The 16,186-nt window shown below is 43.1% G+C and overlaps 1 pseudogene; it reads left to right on the forward strand.

Annotated features, from left to right (window-relative positions):
• The first annotated feature begins 9,348 nt into the window (after window positions 1–9,348).
• LOC140523914 (phosphoglycerate kinase 1-like) lies at window positions 9,349–15,992 on the forward strand (annotated as a pseudogene).
• Window positions 15,993–16,186: the final 194 nt, after the last annotated feature.

A 16,186-nucleotide genomic window follows, 5' to 3' on the forward strand; every position in this document is an offset into this window, starting at 1 on the left:
TTTCCCCTCTGCCTCTTGAGGTGGCTAACTCCCTTCAAGGCTCAAGAGCCACCTCTTAGAGGAGACCTTTCTTAATTTCCTCAGTTGTGAATGCTTTTCCTTCCCTGTCCTGCCTGAAGTTACTTTGTACCTGTCTGCATGTTGTTTCCCTTCAGGAGGATGTAAATTTCTTGAGGGCACAGGCCTGTTCATTTTTTTCTTTTTAACTGGGACAACAGTGCCTAATGATGATTAGGCATTTAAGGCAAATTTAGTTGAGAGACTTTTGTCAGATAATGGTGAAAGTCAATTGTATCTGCATTATTCTTCTGATCTACCAGTCTAGTAGCCCTGTCAAAAAAGGAAATGAAGTTAGTTGGGATGACATTTTCTTATTAAGTTCCTACTTGCTTGTAATGATCACTACTTCATTTTTAGGGTTCACAAACCATTTAGTTACATTCTGGAATCCTGCCTGAAATTTTTAAAAAGAAAGGAAATGGGGTTGGACTAGGTGTTCTCCAAGGTCCCCTCCAGCTGGAAATCTTTGATCCTATTAACTCTGGTTCACAAAGTTCAAAAGGAGGAATTGCTGAAACACATTTCATTAGTTGCTTTTGGCTACCTAGGATATAATTTGTTCTGGTTATATTTGTCGGGTCATTTAGAATGCTAGAGGGGCTTTTTAATTTTTTTAAACATCTTGCCTCTTTTCCTGAGGCAAAATGGTGTAATGGGAAGATCATTGGACTGGAAGTTAGGAAGGCCCGAGATCAAATCTCATCTACGCTCACTAGCTACTATGATTTGCCAAGAGCTCCAGCTTTGGTTAACAGATTTAAGAGACTTTTAAGAGTAAGAGGAAATGAGAAGAACCCTCAGAATTGGTAAATCTAATGGTCTCTCTCATTGTAGTCTTCATCTTTCTCAAATGCTACATTTAATACTGGTGACCAACCACCCTTTCCTCAAGGACATTCCCTCTGGGTTTTCATTCCATTTCTCCTGATTCTCCTACCTGTGGCCATTCAGTCTCTTTTGCTGGCTTCTCATATCATGTCTCTTAACTGGTTGTTCTCCAAGGTTCTAGGCCCTCTTCTCCCTGTATACCTCAGGTTCTGAATCTGAAATCCACAGAGATTTCAAGAGGCCCATGAGCTTGGATAGGAAAAAAAATTATTTTGATTTTTTCCTAACTTCAAAGAAATTTAACATTTCCTTTAATTATTTAACAACATTGTGGAAAGATCCCATAGGTTTCACCAGACTGCCAAAGAAGGTCATGATGCAAAAATGGATTAAGAATTCCCACTCTATTCTATATTCTCTCAATAATTTCAGCAGCTCCCATGGGATTAATGGGCACCTCCAGTTTCTCCACTAAGCATCTATCCAACGTTTCGAAAGGGATGTCCCATGGACATCTTCAATTTGATATACTCCAAATTGAAATCATCTTTTTTTCTAAACCCGTATTTTTCTCAGATACCACCATTATTCTTGTCTCCCACATTCAAAACTTCAGCATTATCTGGGACAATGCCTCTGCCAATCAGCTGCCAGACCTTGCGGTTTCTACCTTCACAGCCTAGCTTGCATATGTCCCTTTCTCTCCGCTCGGGGCTATCCCTTTAGTTCTGGCCTTCATCATCTCTTGCCTAGTTTATTGTAGCAGCTAATATTTTTACTTCAAAAGCAGTTAGTTGGTGCAGTGAATAGAGCACTGGACCTGGAGTGAAGACCTGAGTTCAAATCTAGCCTCATTACTAACTTTGTAATGTTGGAGAAATCACAACCTCTTTACCTCAGTTTCCTTTTCTTTAAAATGAGGATAATAATAGCACCTACCACCTGAGGTTTTTGTGAAGATCAAATGAGATATCTATGAAGTACTTTGCAAACTGTAAAACTATATAAATGCTAGCTGTTGTTAATAACCTCCTAATTGGTTTTGTTGCTTTACCACCAAAGTACAGCGTGCATACTGCTACCTAAGTAGTTTTTCTTAAGTGAAGATATGATCACTGGTGGTCAACATTTAGTATAAAAATATAAACTCCATCCTTCGCAATCTGACCCCAACCTATCTTTCTAGTCTCTTTAGCTATTAATTACCCTTTCATATTCTACAGCATGGTCAAATCTGTGTTCTCTCTGTTCCTTACAAAGAACCTTCCATCCCTAGGCTCCATGCTTTTACATCGGCTGCACCACACCACCCCTCCATCCTTGGAATGTTCTCCCTCCCTGGAATCCCCAGTTTCCTTCAAGTTGTAGCATAAGCCACAACTGTATGAATCCTTTCCTGATTCCCCTCTGCCCCCCGCAATTGCTAGTGCCCTCTTTCCCAGACTATCTCATATTTAACTTCTGTGCCATTATTTTTATTTATTTGCTTCATATCAGTGCTTAATATTTTTATAAATGTACCTATCTTCCCCTTCTCGCTACCTGCCATGAGATTGAAAGCTTCCTGGGAGTAAGGATTGTTTCATTCTTTGTCCTTGTATGTCCAATGTATTTATATCTTCAGTGCCTGGAAGCTGTAGGTTTTTAATAAATATTTGGTGACTGGTTAATTCTCCCTATGGTCCAAACTCAGCTTCTATAATAACGCATGTTATAGTGGATGGTGTCAATGCTGGAGTTGCGGAAATCTTGGTTCAAATTATATTTCTGACACTAGGTGATTATGGACAAATCATTTTTTCCTAATTTATCTCATCCAGAAAAGAGCAGTGGTCATAGTATACCACATACCTCAGAGTGGTGAAGAAATCGCTTTTTAAAACTTTTTTTAAAATTATTTTTACCATTCTTTTCTTTTTAAATTTTGAGTTCCAAATTCTCTTCCTCCCAACCCTCCCCAACACAATGAGAAGGTAAACAATATATCAATTATACATGTGAAATCATGCAAAACATTAGCTATATTATAAAAAAATTTAAAAGTGAGGACATTGTGTTCCAATTTGTGCTCAGAGTTCATTATTTCTCTCTCTCGAGGTGAATAGCATTTTTTCATCCTGAGTCCTTTAGAATTGTTTTGGATCATTGTATTGATCAGGGTAGCCAAGTCTTTCACAGTCTTGATCATTGAATAATATTGTTACTGTGCACAATGATCTCCCGGTTTTTCTTCATTTGCATCAGTTAATATAGATTTTCCCAAGTTTTTTTCTGAAACTATCCTCCTGAATTCACATTCACATTTACTGGTTACTGTGTATTTCCCCCTTCCCATTTTCTTCTGTTGTCTCTTTTTTCTTATCACACAATAGAACTCCATTACAATCATATGCCACAATTTGTTCAGCCATTCCCCAACTCACGAGCATCCCCTTGATTTCTAGTTCTTTGTCACCACAAAAAGAACTGCTATGAATATTTCTGGATATATAGGTCTGTGTGGGATACAGTGACCCTTACTCAAATTAAACTCAGAGGCTTCTCAGGGTAGAAGACAAAAAGGAATTTATTACAATCTCATGAGAAGGGGCACTTCCTGTGAGGCCATGGGCGGTGTCAACAAGGGAGTGCACCTCAGCAGAGCAGAGTACAACATTATACAATTCCTAACGCGGAAGCCCACTAGCCTCTCTTCCCATTGGCTGGGAATCCAGGTGTGTACAGTCTAAGCACGGAAATCCATCCCAGAGACAAAGGATCCTTAAAAGGGTCGGGGTTTTGGGGAATTCATGCCTGAGGGGTCTTCACTTAACCTGATTCACTCAGGTCCTTTTCCTTTGATCTCTTTGATCTCTTTGTAGTATAGATGGAGTAGTGGCATTGCTCAGCCAAAAGGTATGTACAATTTGATAACCCTTCTTTGAATGTAGTTCCAAATTGTTCTCCAGAATGGTTGGACCAGCTCACAACTGTACCAGCAGTGCTTTAGTGTGTCTATTTTACCCCATCCCCTCCAGCATGAGTTATTTCTGAAAGGTGTGAGACGGTACCTCAGAGTTTTTAAAAATTTACATTTTTCTAATCAACAATAGTTTAGGGCATTTCTTATATGACTATAGATAGCTATGATTTCTTGTAAAAACTTCCTGTTCATATCCTGTGACCATTTATCAGTTGAGGAATGGCTCTTATTTTCATAAATTTGGCTCTGTTCCCTATGTATTTGAGAATATATAAGCAGAGAAACACTGCAAAAATTTTCTATATAACTTCATTATATATGATAGCTTTTAGCAAAATATAGTTTCTCTGATGATGTCTTATTTTTTTGCTTTTGCTTTGTCTCAGATCATGATTGCTATTGCTGACTTTTTTACTTCAGATGAAGCATCTTAGATTTTGCTCTAATTCGTTGTTTTAACTGCGTATCTTTCTGTTTCAAGTGTGTCTCTTGGAAAACAGCATATTGTTGGATTCTAATTTCTTATCCATTCTGTTATCTGCTTCTCTTTTATGGATGAGCTCATCCCCTTCACATTCAAAGTTATGGTTACTGTCTATTTCCCTTCTCCCATTTTCTTAAGTTCTTTGTTCTTTCTCTCCTTTTATCCTGTTCCTCTTTCAATGTCTGTTTTATTCCTAACTGCTGTCTCTTTCAATGTCTCCTCCCTTTTATCAGTCCCCATCTTCCTCCATGTCCCTTATCCCTTTCCCCTCCTATTTCCCTATTTGATAAGATAGATTTGTATACTCTACTGAATGTATAGAGGTATTTTTCTTTTTTTTGAACCAATTCCAATGAGGGACGTTCAAGCATTGTCTGCCATCCCCACCCTTCCATTTTGCCCTCCATTGTCAAAGTTCTTTCTTGCATGCCTCTTTTATGAGAGAAAATTTTCCCTATTCTGTCTCTTCCTTCCCCCTTCTTCCTGTGCATCTCTCTTTCATTTTTTTTTTAGATCACCCCAACATAATCAACTCACATTTATGCCATCTGTCCAGGTAGACTTCTTCTAACTGCCCTAAAAATGAGTTACATGTATCATCCTCCCATAGAGGAATGTAAACAGTTTAACTTTGTTGAGTTCCTTATGATTTTCATGTTTATCTTTTTGTGCTTCTTTTGAATCTTGTGTTTGAATGTCAGAATTTCCATTCAGCTTTGATCTTTTCATGAGGAATGCTTGAAAAATCTATTTCATTGAATGTCTATTTTTTCCCCTAAAAATATATATACTCACTTTTGCTAGAAAAGTTATTCCCGGTTGCAATCCTAGCTCCTTTATCTAATGGAATATTATATTCCAAGCCCTCCACTCCTTTCACATGGAAGCCACTAAATCTTGTGTGATCCTGACTGTGACTGCACAATATTTTAGCTTTAAAGTAAGTTGGACCATTCCACAGACCTCTGTGTAAACCTATTCTTACATAATGCAAATTTACTCCCAGAGGAGGGGAAGGGAGAGAGGCAGGAAGGGCACTGTGAGCAGTATAAGCAAGTGGCCAGAACACAATTCAAGGACATGGGGGTGGGGGTGCCAGGGACAGAGAGACAAAAGCAGGAGGAGGCACACAGGGTCTGGCTAGAACCAAAGGAAGAACATGGTGTGGGGGGGAGGGGGTGTGTGAAGAGGACACAGACACATAGAGGAGAGGACAGGTGACACCCAGGGGCTAGGTACAGATACACAGCACCTGAGCACAGAAGGAGAAGGAAAGAAGAAGACACACAGGTCAGATAAGCGAGCAGGTAGGCAAAGTGAGACAAGGGTCTCTTCCCTCAGTGCCAAAGGTTTCAAGCCAAGACCCTGATCTGGCAGAGCTCTGTCCTTTTGCCTTCACTTGGAGGGCTTTTTTTCTTCTAGTTTTGGGGGAATGAGGAGGGGAGACTGTGGAGTGCCAAGCTAACATACAGGAATGAAAAGGGAGAGCACGGTACTTTCAGTAAAGTTAACATTGGTGTTTTGGGGGTATATAGATTTCTTTCAGATGCTTTATGTAAAGTCAGATTTGCTTAATGCAAATAAATGTATGTAACATAAGAACTGTCTTTGGCTGTATTCACATTATTGTCTCCTAAGTTTATGTCTTGGCCTTCCCTGCCATTGTAAGGTTTTATGGTCACATTCTTTTTTATTGTTCTTTGATTTTTTTTTTTTATTAAAAGGGCCATCCTTTGACTTATTTCTTAAACAGGTCTATTCACTGAATGGATGTTGCCTCACTCAAAGTGAGACCTGGGAAAAAGACCTTACTTTAAGGTTAAGGCCAAGGTCTCCCACTGCATCCTGGACCATCTCCAGTCTTCCTGATCTATATCTGGCCATTGGACCCAGATGGCTCTGGAGGAGAAAGTGAAGCTGGTGACTTTGCACAGCCCTCCCTCATTCAAATCCAAATCATTTTCAGGTCTTGTCATCATCTTCCTGATGTCATGATCCTCTTTGAGAACAGAAGACAAACCACACACAGCAAGGACCATGGGGCGTTTCCATCTGCCTGGCAGCTAAAGTACAGGAATTTGTCTTAATTTTCTATTTGTGTATCTCCACTATTTACCACAGCACTTTGCACACAGGAAGCACTTAATAAATGCTGTTTTCCTCCATTCATTCCTTATGACTCTCTTAATGTAGCCCAAGAATGAAAAAGCTTTTTTGGCTGGGATATCACCCTGTAACCTCTTTGAGTTTGCAGCTTTCTAAAACCCTTAGATATTTTTTAGAGTAACTGACTAACCGTGGTTTCTCCATCTTGTACTTGTGAAATCTGTTCTGTGAACCCAACAATTTGACTTTACATTTACCTCTATTACTATTCAACTTCTTAAATTCAACCCCGTGTTCTAGCCCAATGGCAACCCTGTTTCATCTGTCATTTAGAATTCTTTCCAGATTACCTGCTTCCTAGCTATGCCAGCCCCATCTTGTACTTGTGAAGTTTATGTTTGAATCCAAGTGTCTTTACACAAACCTATTAAATCACATCTTAGCACATCTGGCCCTGGCTCTTGAAAAGTTCTAGCCTCTCAAGATCTTTTTGAGAAATGATTCTGTTATCTATTAGGTAAGTTATCTCTGTTAGCTTTTTTGTCAGCTCTAAGTAGGATAAGCCCACCATCTATACCTTTATCCAAGTCATTGGTAAAGCAAACAAAACAGGTTAATTGGCCTCCAGAGCCAAGCTTGTGTCCCCAAAGGATCCCCTGGAGACCTCCTTCTAACTTGTTTAGTCAATTAGTAATGTCCAATTCTTTGTGATCCCGTTTGGGGTTTTTCTTGGCAAAGATACTGGAGTGGTTTGTCATTTCCTTCTCTAGCTCATTACATACATGAAAAAACTGAGACAAACAGGGTTAAGTGACTTGCCCAGGGTCACACAGCTAGTAAGTATCTGAGGTTAGATGTGAACTCAAGTCCTTCTGACTCCAGGGCCCCAGCTTCATCCACTGCCCACCTAGCTGCCCCACTTCCAAGTTGATCTTAAAATGGAAACTGATGAGTCCCCAAAGTATTAAAAAAAAAGAGTTGGCATGAAGTTTGCAAAAATGAAAAGGTAATAATGTGAAGGCACAGTGGAGACAGCACAGGGCTTAGAACCAAGAAGACTCATCTCCCTGAGTTCAAATCCAGACTCAGATACTAGCGTGTGACTCTGGGCAACTCACTTAACGCTGTTGCCTCAGTTTCTTCATCTATAAAGTGAGCTGGAGAAGGAAATGGCAAACCACTCTAGTATCTTTCTTTGCTAAGAAAACCTCAAATGAGGCCATGAAGAGTCAGACACTACTGAAATTTAAATAAAAACAAAAAAATAAAAAACTTGAACTTTAGATAATGAGAATTCATCAAACTGCAGAGTCAGGGCATGATTCAAAGTAGAAACACTTGTGTTTGGTCATGCTGTTCCACTTTACTGTGGTTGCATTCATTCCTTCTTCATATCCTTCCCTCTCTTCATTTAAATACTATCTGATCTTCCAGACCTAACTTAAATAAGCTTTTCCCTAACTATCAGTGCGAGGATTTCCCTCTCCTCTCAATTCCTATAGCACATTTAGTATACACTACCAAAATGTAGTGATTAACTACACTTATATACTAATATTTACACAATTATCTATTGTTTTTTCTGGACCTCAATTATTGCCTGTCTTCTCAATTATTGCCTGTAGAAAACAAATTCCTCTGGAATTTAGAGTTATCATGAGCAAAGTCTGACTCAGCCTAATCTTATTATTTGGGTTTCAAATAGGAAATTAGACACTTGTAATTCATCTGATAGTTTTTTTTTTTTAAATAAAGTTCACTTAGCTAACACTGGGAAGGGATAGTGGGTAAGAGATAAAGTATTGAAATTCAGTTGAACACATTTTACCAGAGTGATTCTTGTGGTTGATCTGTGGTCATAAACCAGAGGGAGGAGCTTTGGTCCTTCGCATCCTGGCTGTTTTGTTCCGCCTCTGTTGGGGGTGTAAGCTCAGTTCCATGTGGACAGTCTCAGGCGGGTAAAGGTGAGAACTTCTAAACCTCAGAGTTCTCATGAGGCCCCCCAGGGAACAGCTGGGAATTGAGGTGTGAGACCGGGCTATCTCATGCATTTCCGCCTCTTCCCATGGGAAACGTGCTGGGAGAGAGCATCCCCGCCCTCGAGATTGGCCCGGGTCTGAGCACACCTATTGTTGTCTAACAGGCACGGTATTCAGGTGCAAACTATGCGGCCAGAGAGCTTAAGTAGGGTGAGGAAAGCCTGAAGGTGCTCTTAGCCCTGAGGGGCCCTTAGAGGACAGAAGGGCCCTTAGAGGACAGAAGGCCCCTCTTCCTTCTCTCCTCTCTTCGCTCTTCCCTCTCCCCTCTCTCCCCACTTCCACTTCCATTCTCTTACTGTAAGATCTTTGCCTCCTTGGGAAGAGGATTTCTCTCTCCTAAGGAAGAATTCCCCCTGCACATGTAACCAAGACCCTGAATAAAGCCTAACCCTTGTTCGACTCTGGAAAGTCTCTTCTCTCATACGTTTATCTGGTTTGGCCAGCTGAAGACCTGCGATAGGTAAGGTAAGACTCGGGTAGCCCTTAGGCCTCTAGGCCTGGCAGTTGGTGCATTCCAAACAGGGACAAGCGCAGATATCCTGGGTGGTTGGGACACCTGGAAGGGGCTGTGAAAGACGCGAGTCCCAAATCTTAGATTCAGAAGGAGAGAAAGAGTGAGTAGCTTCCCACACCCATGGGAAAAGGGCAGGCATGGGGAATCAATTGCCAGTAATAAAGCCAGAGGAACAGGAGGTCTGGGCTAAGATACTTTACAGGGAATGCAGGGAGGCGGGGGTCACTATAGAGTTAAACAACCTCCAAGAATTTTGTAAAAGGATTTGGAAGGTCTCTCCCTAGCTCGAGCAGACTGGAATATCAAGAGAAAGATGGGGAGCGGTCGGAGAACAAATGACCGCTTATGAACAACAATGCCCCGGGGAGCTGGAGGATTTAGATTTCCTGATATTCGGTGTGATTAAAAGCCTTTTGGAAGGCCCGGAGAGACCAGGGCGGGATTGGAATGAGAGTGGAAGTGGAGAGAGGGGAGGGGAGAACCCTAGCAAGCAGAAAGTTAAGGAGTGTAGAGAAAAAATAGGTTCGGAACTCCATCTAGCAGATGGGAAAGGAGAGGCAGGGGAACATACACTGTGTCTTCCCTCTGCGCCTCCTTATAGCACGCTCCATTGGTCAGACAGTCCAGGGCCACAGTCCAGTTTGGAAAAGGGAATACGAAAGGCCATAGAGAATGGAGAAGACGTAGGGACATTCCCTGTGGTAGAAATAGCGGACCCCAGTGTCCCCGGTGGGGTTCGGAGGAGCCACGTACCCATAGAGTGGAAGAGAGTAGCGACTCTCAAAGAGGCTTGTACCAAGCACGGCCCCAATTCACCCTTTGTCATAGCCATGCTTGAGACTCTCAGTGGTCAGTTCATTCTGACTCCTAATGACTGGAAGAGCTTAGCCAGAGCCTGCCTTACCCCTGGGCAGAATGTGATTTGGGTGTCAGAATTTTCTCAGAAGGTGAAGAGCACTACCAGTGGGCTAAGGGCTCAGGCCCCCCAGGCTTATCAGCAATTTACAGGAACAGGGCAGTTTGAGGCTACAGGAAATCAATTACAGTACTCGGCCACCGATTATGTCTTGATTGCCGGAATGGCTATTGCCGCCTGGAAGGTTATAGCCTCTAAGAAAGAGAGAGAGTTTCCCATGACTAGGATTACGCAAGGAAACACTGAGCCATTTACTAATTTTGTGGCCAGGCTGCAGGAGGCAGTGGGTTGAGACATGGGAGAGGAGAATCAAGGGACAGAGATAGTGTTAAAGACATTGCTGCGGCAGAATTGTAATCATGACTGCAAAAAGGCAATGCTGGGACTGCCAAAGAATGCATCTGTTGAAGAAATGATACAGAGATGTGAGAGGGTAGGAAGTCAGGTGTACTTGGCACAGGTCCAAGGGAAGTACCTGGCCGCAGCCTTAAATAACATCTCCCTGGAGAGGAAATGTTTTCACTGCGGAAAACCGGGACACCTTAAGAAAGAGTGTAGAAAAGAAATAAGTACAGGGAGGGGCCAGGACCCTTGCTTTTCATGTGGAAAGCCAGGTCACCTAGCTAGACAATGTAGGAAGTCGGGAAACGGGGTGAGGGGCCCCTTGAGGGCCCTGAAAGTGTACCCTTTGGCAGAGAATCGGGACGGCCCCTTGGAGGGAGAATACAGGAGATTATGGGGCCAGAGGAAGGAATGCAACACCTTTACAGCTTAGATAAGTGCCAGCTTGCAGCTCATCAGTTTACTATGATTCCCCTGAGAGACCCCATACAGGAGGAATCCCTGATATTACAGAACCCCTCTCATGCACCCGTAGTTATATATACAGGAGTTTATCCCACTGGCACCACAGCACTTCCATACTCCAATGTGGTAGCTGAGCCAGCTCATATTAGACAATCAGCTTCCCATAGCTATTGCCCTTCCCTTAAAGCACTCAGTTTGATGAGGTTCAGACTCTAGGAACTTCCTTGAGCTCCCCTGGAATTTCCTCACAGACTCTGACCTTTCATACTCAAATTGATCTCTTCCTGTATCTCCTCACAGAATCTGGCCTTTCATACACAGATCTGTGATCATTGTCTGTTATCCCTTGATTGCCCTACCTGCTTCCCACTTAGGTGCCCCCAAGTCTGATATTTGTTGACTCTCCTCAAGACCCTTCCTAAACCCCTCCTCCCATCACCCTGGACTACCAGACCCCCCACCCCCAGATCCCTCCTATACTCTTTTCTGTATTTAAGTTCCATCCTGCCTCCATGAAGGCGCTCAGATGCAATCCAGCTCAGACTGTCTAGCTGGGATTGTGTCTGGCCCGCTTGTGAATACAAGCGTTACAAAAGCTTAGGCTCCTTAAGAGGCAACTCAATTAGGTGAATCCTTAATAAACTTTGTTTTCTTTGGCTTTAAGAAGGCTTGAGTCGAATTCATTCGAGCACGACCCGGACCGTCGGTATTTTGGGGTTCCCCTCACCTTTAACCTCATCAAGTTCAAATCCAGTTACTAAAGGAAATAGGACAGAATAGACCTGAGTGTACAATCTGGCTCAATGGAATTCCCATGACTGGCCTCCTTGATACTGGAGCGGATAGGACCTGCCTTAGCGGTCGCTCAGTACCCCGGCACTGGAAGCTCAAAGAAAGCCAGAGACCAGTGTGGGGAATAGGAGGGTGCCAAAATACCTTAGAGACAATGCACCCCGTAAAGTGGGAGGCAGAGGATCGCCAAGGGACTGTATGGCCGTTGGTGATTCCAGGACTTAGTTTTAACATCTGCGGCAGAGACATCATGAGCCGCCTGGGGATGAGGCTATCAAATTTTTAGTAAGGGCCATTGCAGTTGCACTGGAGTCCCCACCCTTGAATTGGAAGTCAGACACCCCGATTTGGGTGGAGCAATGGCCCCTGACTCCAGAAAAACTTCAGGCACTACAAATATTGTTTAAGGAGCAATTAGCACCCTGGAATGCTCCTGTGTTTGTTATAAAGAAAAAATCCGTAAAATTCAGGTTCCTTACAGATGTTAATCAAGCATTTGTAAGTCCCAGGCAGCAATACCAAAGTAAACAGCCAGTATGCATCCTTATCAACTTCACCATAAAGGCGATCCTCGCTAAACAAAAAAGGGGAAGAGGTAGCCTAACACAATCAGATACAGCTGTCTCAAAAAATTCACATACTACTCCAGCTATGAGACATTTTGTGACTATTCCACAACAACCCCGCAAGGAAAGTAATACCCAGGCTGGAAATAAGGACACATGGGCCATGGTAAAGGATATGGCCTCAGGGAAATGGCAAGGTCCGTAAAAGATACTAATATGGGGTCCAGGGTATGTTTGTGTCTCCACAGGAAAAGGGGATGCGTGGATTCCCATTAGAAGGATCCGTAGGTGGAAACCAGTGTCGGAGACGACGGAGACGCCGGAAGCGACGAGCCCGGAGACCCCGGAGAAGGACCATGCACCACCTGAGTCTGCTGCTGACAGCTTTGACCTTGCTGCCCAGAGAGGAAGCAGCACTCATCTCAACCACTGACATTGCTGCCCACTCCATCTAGGCTTCTCCTTTCAGCGGCTGAAGGAGGACTTTGATATCACGGACCCAGGACACACGGGGTGGGGGGGTGACCAACTTTTCGCCTGAACACCACAGGCTTGGCTTGAGGTCCATTTGCATGATTGAGAGGGTGGTGAAGTGTAAGGCTCCAGCACTGAGCTACTTCTCTTAGAATATGCTTTGGAATTAGTGATTGCACTTCCTCTTGTTGTAATTCAGCCATTTAGTTTCATCTTTGTTTTGTTGGATGCCTCTCTTTGTCAGTTGTTGTGCTAGCTGCAGATTTCTGTGTAAATGAAGTTCTTGTTGTGGGGTACCCATATGTTAAAGGCCTCCCTAACCCACTTAGCCTCCAGCCACTATTTGCTCTAGGGCCATGTGCGCTCTGCGCAAAACAAAAAAGGGGAGATGTTGGGGGTGTAAGCTCAGTTCCATGTGGACAGTCTCAGGCGGGTAAAGGTGAGGACTTCTAAACCTTAGAGTTCTCATGAGGCCCCCCAGGGAACAGCTGGGAATTGAGGTGTGAGACCGGGCTATCTCATGCATTTCCGCCTCTTCCCATGGGAAACGTGCTGGGAGAGAGCATCCCCGCCCTCGAGATTGGCCCGGGTCTGAGCACACCTATTGTTGTCTAACAGGCACGGTATTCAGGTGCAAACTATGCGGCCAGAGAGCTTAAGTAGGGTGAGGAAAGCCTGAAGGTGCTCTTAGCCCTGAGGGGCCCTTAGAGGACAGAAGGGCCCTTAGAGGACAGAAGGCCCCTCTTCCTTCTCTCCTCTCTTCGCTCTTCCCTCTCCCCTCTCTCCCCACTTCCACTTCCATTCTCTTACTGTAAGATCTTTGCCTCCTTGGGAAGAGGATTTCTCTCTCCTAAGGAAGAATTCCCCCTGCACATATAACCAAGACCCTGAATAAAACCTAACCCTTGTTCAACTCTGGAAAGTCTCTTCTCTCATACGTTTATCTGGTTTGGCCAGCTGAAGACCTGCGATAGGTAAGGTAAGACTCGGGTAGCCCTTAGGCCTCTAGGCCTGGCACACCCCAAAGTAGTTCTTTGTCTTTCCTTCTCAAAGAGGACCATGACATTGGAAGGTGATGCCATGACATGCAAGTAAATTGGATTTAAGTGAGGGAGGGATGAGCAAAGTCACCATCCTCACTTTCTCCTCCGGAACCATCTGAGTCCAATGGGAAGATATACATGAGAACAACTAGAGATGGCTCTGGGTGCAGTGGGAGACATTGGCCTTTTTCAGGTAAGATCTTTAACAGGTCTCAGTTTGACTGATGCAATGCCCAATTTGTGGATAAATTACATCAATGGCCTGAGATTCAATTTCTCTGAACCAATTAAGTCCCATTTCACAATGTAGTTAATTTTTTAGGAAATTAGATATTAGATTATTTGGATCATCTAAATTTGATATTGATATTGGATATCTGTGGTTTCTTTAAGCATATTGTAATTTACATGTTTATTTCTGTATTTATCATGAATTTTTACTTTTGCCTTTATAGCATCTTTGCTATTCCCACTTTTTGGACATATCTAATGTATAGTCAATTTTGTTCCAACCTTTTATTTTTTATCCTATATATGTCTTTGTTTTTTAGATGTGTTTCTTATAAGCAACAGATTGTGGAGTTTTATTTTCTTATCCAAACTGTCATTTTTTGCTTTTACTGGATTGTCAGATACATTCACACCTAAAGTTATGAGTTAAGTTTATGTCTTCCTCCATTTGTATCTCTTGTATTGCTTTTTTTTTTTAATTAGACATTTTTCTTTGGTTCCTCTTTCTCTTTTAAGACAGCATTTTGTCTCTTAATCTGTTTTGCTTATCCTACTTTGATGCAACCTTCTTCTCATAGTCTCTCTTCCAGACTCTCCACTACCCTCCTCCCATTTGTTTTCCCCTCCTACCATTCCCCTCTTCTGACACCTCACCCTCTGCCATGTACTCCTCCATCCAATGATGCTGGCCTTCTGGATATTCCATGAACAAGACACTCCATCTCTCAGCTCTGGGCATTCTTTCTGGCTATCCCCTATTCCTGGAGTGCTCTTCCTTCTCTGCTCCAACTGTTTACCTTCCTGACTTCCTTTAAGTCCCAACCCCTCTTCATTCCAGTGTCTTCCTTCTATTAATTCTTTCCTACTTATCCTGTATATAGCTTGCTTTGTATAAATTTGTTTGCATGTTGTCTCCCCCATTAAATTGTAAGCTTGACAGCAGACTATCTATTGCCTCTTTTTGTGCCTCTAGTATGGTGCCTGGAATACAGTAGGTATTTAATGTTTGATTCATTTATTCATTGATTGATGGTGGTTAGACCCCCACACCTGGACTACTCTCTGTTGGGGACTTTTTGTACCTGCCCTAAGTAACTTCTAGGATGTTGGGCCTGGCTCCAGTTAGGTTTCAGTACCTTTTCCTTCTGGCCTGATGTAGCTGCTTACATTGGACCCCTTGTCAATCCTATTCCTGGTTCTTGGTTCTGGAGACTCTGGACAGAGTCTCCAGAAAGGCACTGTTTATAGGCTTAGGGATCCCTAGCCTAGGGGTAACCTAGGTTTCCTCATATGATTTCCTCATGTGGTTCCCTCATGAAAAATGAATTGACTTATTTTGCCAAGACCCTGGAGATCCCAGAGAGGCCCTTCCTGTCCATCTTGGGTGGAGCTAAAGTTATGGACAAAATCCAGTTGATTAACAGTATATTAGATAAAATCAACGAGATGATCGTTGGTGGGGGGATGGATTTCATCTTCCTCAAGGTTCTCAACAATGCAGAGATCAGAACTTCTCTTTTTGATGGAAAGGAAGCCAACTGTCAAAGACCTGAAGGCCAAGGCTGAGAGGAATGGTGTCAACATCACTTTGTGGGGCAGGTAGGTGGCACAGTGGATAGAGCACCAGCCCTGGAGTCAGGAGGACCTGAGTTCAAATCCAGCCTCAGACATTTGATACTTACTAGCTGTGTGACCTTAGACAAGTCACTTAACCCTAACTGCCTTGCCTTTCCCAGTCAAAAAAATATCACTTTGCCTATTTGTCCACTTCGTCAAAGTGGACAGATTTGATGAGAATGCTAAGACTGGTCAAGCCACATTGACCTCTGGCAAACCTGCTGGATGGATGGGTTTCAACTGTGATGCTAAGAGCCACAAAAAGTACACAGAAACTGTGGCCCGGGAAAAACTTATTATGTTGGATAGACTCACTGGAGCATTTGAGTGGGAAGCCTTTCCTGAGGGAACCAAAAAGCTAATAAACAATGTGGTGGAGGCCACCAAGAGGGGTTGCATTCACAATCAGAGGTGATGGTGAAACTGCCACTTGCTGTGCCACACATGGAACACTGAGCACAAAGTCAGTCGTATAAGCAGTGGAGCTAGGGCCAGTCTAGAGCTGCTGGAGGACAAAGTCCTCCCTGGGGTGGCTGCTTAGAGCAATGTCTAATGGATGCCACTTTTCTGTGGTTTCTGTACACAACCCTTCCAATGTGACCCTGCAGTGCTTCCCTTTTTTTTGCTGTCCCTTTTCTTGGCATAAGGCAAGTTTCTCCCTCAAGACTCAACCAATGGCCAGAGCAATGAGAGCTCCAGAAGCAGCTCACCTCAATTTTATGGTTGCTAGGCCTGTTTGTTGTCAGA

This window comes from Notamacropus eugenii, chromosome 2 (assembly GCF_028372415.1).
Source record: "Notamacropus eugenii isolate mMacEug1 chromosome 2, mMacEug1.pri_v2, whole genome shotgun sequence".
NCBI classification, from domain to species: domain Eukaryota; kingdom Metazoa; phylum Chordata; class Mammalia; order Diprotodontia; family Macropodidae; genus Notamacropus; species Notamacropus eugenii.